The 6,217-nt window shown below is 44.8% G+C and overlaps 1 protein-coding gene across 13 annotated transcripts in view; it reads left to right on the forward strand.

Moving 5' to 3' along the window:
- The window catches only part of MCTP1 (multiple C2 and transmembrane domain containing 1), a 384,882-nt gene that overhangs the window by 352,895 nt on the left and 25,770 nt on the right, over positions 1-6,217 (forward strand). The window lies entirely within an intron of this gene.

Raw genomic sequence — 6,217 nt, forward strand, 5'->3', positions numbered from 1 at the left:
TATGTGACGTCATTTCAAGCTTCATGAAAAGGGGTTAAATGAAACACTGGGTAGGCTAGATGGATAAAATTCTTATTTTATGAAAACAGTGAAAGAGACAGAAGTGCAAGATCAATAGCAAGGAGGATGGTGCAGAGCTCAAATAAACCACCCAACAGGGCCTGTGAACAGACCTGAGAAAGACAGTGTATTTCCTGGTGAAAAGACAGTTTCACACCCACTTCCTCTCCACCAGCTTCATCTACCAAGGCCCTGCTCCAGCTCACTCTGAGCGAATGACTTTTCTACCTGTATTGTTGAGAAAGGGCTTCCCAGGTGGCCACAGTGGTAAAGAACCTGCCTGCCAGTACAGGTAGATGTAAGAGTCTTGGGTTCAATCCCTGGGTCAGGAAGATACCCTGGAGGAGGGCATGGCAACCCACTCCAGTATTCTTGCCTGGAGAATCCCATGGACAGAGGAGTCTGGCGGGCTACAGTCCACGGTGTCACATGGAGTTGGACACGACTGAAGCAACTTAGCGCACACACACACATACACATACACACGACTAAAGCAACTTAGCACACACACACACGACTGAAGCAGCTTAGCGCGCACGCACACACACACACACACACACTATTGAGAAAACAGAAGCAATTAGGAACCCCCACAGTGTCTCATCTTTCTTACGCCAAAGTCTCAGGCCAAAATCTCAGACCTGCCTCCTGTGTACGACACTCTTACCTTCCCTCCTGTCACAGGGGGGAGGTATCTCTTCCCTTCCCTCCACAGGGGCTTTGTCCTATCCCTTCCCACACATGTCACCCCTGCAGTAGGTGCCCCCTTTTCTGCAGCATCCCTTTCTCCTCTGCACTGTATTCTTTCGAGAGCAAGTAATGCACGGTAGCAGTGAAATGAAGTGAAAGTCGCTCAGTCGTGTCTGACTCTTTGCAACCCCATGGACTATAACAGTCCATGAAATTCTCCAGGCCAGAATACTGGAGTGGGGAGCCTTTCCCTTCTCCTGGGGATCTTCCCAACCCAGGGATCGAACCCAGGTTTCCCGTATTTCAGCAAGATTCTTTACCAGCTGAGCCACAAGGGAAGCCCATGTGGTAGCAGAGCACTTCTCAAACTTTACCTTGCGTGTGCATCACCCAGGGATCTTGCTAAAATGCAGATCACCATTTGAGTAAGGCTGCATTTCCCATCTTAAAAAAAACAAAATCCTCCCTTTGACCCCATGCATATACTCGCCAGTCCGGTCCCCATTTTTTAGCACCTCTTTACAACCAGACTTTCTGAGAGTTGTTTGCAACGTGCCTGCTTTTCACTTATTGCCCAGTCCGTCCACCCCAAGCTTCTGTCCCCATCGCTGAACCAAAATTGCTTTTGTCAATAAACTCCGTTTGGCAAAGAACCCAGGGACACAGGCTCCTTGACCTTGCTGAAGCAGAGCTTCAGAGAGATTACCCCTCCCTCCTTCTCGACACACTTGCATTAACCTCTGAGACGCCTCTTCCTCATTTTCTCCCACTTCAGTCTTTTTCAGTCTCCTTTGCTGGCTCCTCCTGGTCTGACAGGAGGTCTGACGTGGCCTGACAGCCACGTTTCGTTGTGCCCTGGGACTCTGTCTTGTCTCTGGGTGACTCTTATTCCCAGGGCTCTGTGGGCCTTCTACATGCCACGGACTTCCAAATTTGGATCTCCAGCCCTGACTCATACCTCCATCCAGCTATTGATGTCACCTCCTGAATATCTAACAGGCATATTTTTTGCGGCCCAAATGGTCCTTTCATCTCCTTTCTCCCCAAGTTTGCTATTTCTCTACTCCTCTCTAGCTCAATAAAAAAACAAAACCAGCCTCATTTACCCTGTCCCTCAACCAAGAATATAGGCAATTCTTCGATTTCTCTTTTTCTTACCTCACAGATCCAATCTAGTATCATGTCTATGATGACTTTATTTGCAAAACATCCTGAATATGCCTACCTGGGTCTCAACTTTCATCCCCTGGTGGACCGCAACAATAACCTCCTCTCCTGTCTCCATTATGACTAAATGGTCTTTTTAAAATGTAAATTAGATTGTTTTTTTTGCCCTGAAAGCCTCCCGATGGCTTCCCATCAGCCCTGGAATAAAATCGCTGCTGCTTGCTTTGCTTTACTTGCCGTCTGTGGCCTTGCCCGCTTCTCTGATACCTTCTTGCTCCACTCTCCTCTCTACTTCCTTCCAGCGGTGGGCATCCTTTGTTTCCTCAGAGGAACTCAGTTTGTTTCTCCTTAGCACCTGTGCGTTGTCTGTCCTGGTTCCCCGGCTCTTTACCTGGGAAGTTCCCTCCTTGTTCTAGTGGTCAGCCCTTGGCTTCCAGATCAGTCTCCCCGCAGCCCTTCTCCCCCACACCAGCTTTTCCAGCTCTCTTACAATGGCTTTGGGGGACTTGGCTGATCGGAGGTGTTGAAAGGAGGGAAGAAGGAAGAACTCGGGAGAATTTCCTTCTCTCTGTGTTTTCCTCCTTCTCCCTCCGCACCATCCCCAACACCACTTTGGAGAATTTTCCAGAGACATCCTCTCCTTCATCATCCCGAGTACTGCCAAGCAGTCGCGACCACGGCCCCAGCTCTTGTCCTGGTTCTTCCACGTGGTCTGGCATCTGGTCCCATAATGCCCCCTCCCTCTGGGAGTGACTTCCTGAGTCCTGATGTCTGTCACATTCGTATTCTCAGTGTAACCACTTCTCTGAGTGAAATTCTGTTTGTCTGAAATGCCTAGAGGAGTTTCTATCTTCCCGACCTAAATGGGATGAAGTGTGTCCCCAGAGCAGCCCTCTCAGACCTCTGAGTCACTCTCTGTTCATTACCTCTTTCTCTTGCTGCTGTTTTTCTTCTTCATCTGCCTACGTGTTTGTTTGGGGCTGTCTTGCTTATTACCATTTGCCCAGAGTTTTGAATAGTGTCTTACATGTAGTTGGTATTCAGTGTTTATCGAATGAATGAATAAAGCAAATGGACTGAGATTTGGCTAAACAGAATACTGCTCAAATGTGCGGGGGGGTGTGTGTGTGTAAGTTGCTTCAGTCACGTCCGATTCTTTGTGACACTATGGATTGTAGCCTGCCCATAGGACTCCTCTGTCCTTGAGATTTTCCAGGCAAGAATACTGGAGTGGGTTGCCAGGCCCTTCTCCAGGGGATCTTCCTGACCCAGGGATCGAACCTAAGTCTCTTATGTCTCCTGCATTGACCGGGAGTTGTTTACCACTAGTGCCCCTGGGAATGAAGTTAATGATCAGCCGGCTTCTAAAACTCAGAAAAGAAAAAAGACAATAAGAGAAAGGGAAATTGGGCAAAAAAAAAAAGAAGAAAATGTTTCCCCTTGGGAAGAAGGAAAAATAGTGGGGAGAAGGAAACTAATCAGTATATAATATCTACTAACGCGCCTGTGGCTTTATGTACGTGATTTCTTTCTGTTCCCATATCAACATTCAGGTAGACATTATCTCCATCTTACTGATGGGGAAACTGAGTCCCTGAGAGGTTGAGTAGATTGTACAAGTTCTCTTGGCTGTAAAACGCACAGCAGGATTCAAGCCCACAGTGGCCATCTGCTGATTAGGACAGGCCTGGGAGCTGCTATCAGTGTGGTAGAGTGGGCCTTTGTTGTTTTCTTCCAGGTTGATTTCAGGATGAGCCTGTTTTTGTGATTTAGTCTGCAGTAAGAAAGGGGTTTAGGGGACAGGCCCACCTCATATATCAGCAGCATCCCATCGAGCACAAAGTTGTTTTTCAGGGACGTGCTACATATGGCATTGATAAAGATGGGCCAGTTCCCTTCAAATTCACAGGCCCTTTTTTGTACCCACGCCGCCTCTGTTTTGTTGAATTTCATTGAAGAGCCGTATTGTCTTCTTAAAGGGGACAATTAAGTTCTCAATTTTGTCCTCAACTTGCTACATTAGGGCCAGGTCTGAAATTCTGAATTATATGAGATTATGGGCTTCCCTGGTGGCTCAGAGTAAAGAATCTGCCTGCAATGTGGGATAGACCTGGGTTCAATCTGTGGGTTGAGAAGATCCCCTGGGGAGGCATGGCAACACACTCCAGTATTCTTGCCTGGAGAATACCCATGGACAGAGGAGCCTGGTAGGCTACAGTCCAGGGGGTCGCAAAGAGTCGGACAGAGCTGAATGACTGAGCACACATATTAGATTATGCAGTTTATAGGGAAACTAAGGAAGACAAGCCCCAAATGGTGGAACAAATTATTTTTTCCTACTGCTGATCTCCCTTGTCTGGTGGATTCAAGTCAGGCCATCAACATGACTTTGACGTTGCATTTTCCCTGATTTGTTAAGACCTTTCTCTATCCCCAAACATCGTGCTCTCAGAACCCTGAAAACTCACAGCAAACAAACAAATCACAGAAATTAAACAGCAATAAAACTGTTGTTGGCTTCATATAAAAAAATATTATCCAGTATTTAAATGGCAATTATTTCCAGAAACTTGGCAATTGTAACTGTACAAATGATGAAATTGATTCCAGTTGCAGTCCATCTCTGTTTGGAAAGGAAATACTGGTAGTGTTTGAAAAATGGATTATTAAAGACCTTGCTTTGCTGAAGGTGGCTCATATGTTCTATTTGCTAACACAGCATCTTGTTGGGGGAAAAAAAATAAATGCAGCTTTTCCCTACCCCAGATTATTTTCACTACAGATCTTTAGAGCAGGAAATAAAAAACAGCTAATGGTTCATGGGGCATGTGGAATTAGTTTAAGCAAAGCCAAGCCCTGGTCCTGCTGACCGCCTCCTCTTTCCTGTGCCGGCCTTAGAATATGTCAACAAATCTCTTTTAAGCTCTGATGGGAAGAAAGGAGGGTGATTCTCTCTCTTTCTCTAAGGGAGTAATTTACAACAGATGTTCTTTTTTTTTTTTTAGAAAGGTACAAGTTTGTCTTGTAAAATATTTGTAAAGAAAAATAGCCTCCGGATTTCACAAAGTAATCCTTACTTGGTCTCGGAGATGTCACAGAGAACGTTGCTTTTATAACACTAATATGATTCTTTGCTCACACAATTTGATTAAACTCAAGATTAGTTTTTGGGAAGAGCCAAGTTTAAATATCCAAAACAATGTAGTGAAGAAATCCCATATGTTACTTGATGGCTTTTTGACAGTGACCTGAAAGGAGTCCACTTTCAGTCATAAGACCTGGAATCCCAGGAACTCTTTCTAACTGGAGTAATGAGACCCTAACTTCTCCAAGCCTCCCTTATCCATAAAATGGGAAAACCACCCTGCCATCCAAGTGGGAAGATAAGTTAAAAATGCTTTATAAAGTCCTACACGAGGTGAACGATTTTCATAACAAATCTATTCAAGAAAACATCTTCCAGGGTTCCATACCTTCATGTATATGCTCTTTTTGTATGGTTAGTAAAAGGAATCCTTTTTTTAAAACTACTTTTTTAGTAAGTAGCTTGGCAGCAAAGCTTGTCCTGTTTAAGATAAAATAATAAATCCTGGCTCTGATTCCGCCATGAGGCTCGTTGAAGAAAAAAACCACTGATTCTAATGGGAAGTGTTACCTGCATAAGTGCTGACAGATAAAAATCACATGAGAAAAAGGTGTGTGCTTTGCTGAGTATGACTGCCTTCAGCCTTAGAGAGTGTGCAGCTTTCAGCAGGCAGGGAATATTGTAAAGAGATGAACTGACTCCTCATTTTTCAAATCCCGTATCTCAGATGAGGACAGATACGGCTGGGGGCACCAAAGGAGAGTGAGCATAGATGGGGGTAGATTTGAGTTGGGACGAAAGGCATCTGGTCTTTGGTATGCTCATGTAGGGAATGAGAATAATAATACCCTTCACCCTTGTGTGGCTGTTGCAAAGATCATGTAGATCGATACATGCTTACGTAAAATGATACAGTCAGAGATAACCTGATTGTATTTAATGACAAAGAAAGTATATAAACACAGTATTCCTTAGGTGACTTCCCTGGTGGCTCAGACGGTAAAGCATCTGTCTACAATGCGGGAGACCCGGGTTCGAGCCCTGGGTTGGGAAGATCCCCTGGAGAAGGAAATGGCAATCCACTCTAGTACTATCACAAATAAGGAGAAAGTTCTCATCTTTATGAATATTTAATAAAATTTATCATTTAATAGTTTTTCAGTGCTTACTTTTCAGTCTCTTCAAACTGTTAAGTAACATTAATGGCTAGTATGT

The sequence above is a fragment of the Moschus berezovskii genome, chromosome 8 (genome assembly GCF_049115385.1).
Source record: "Moschus berezovskii isolate FMDL1 chromosome 8, NW_MosBer_1.0, whole genome shotgun sequence".
Classification (NCBI taxonomy): Eukaryota; Metazoa; Chordata; class Mammalia; order Artiodactyla; family Moschidae; genus Moschus; species Moschus berezovskii.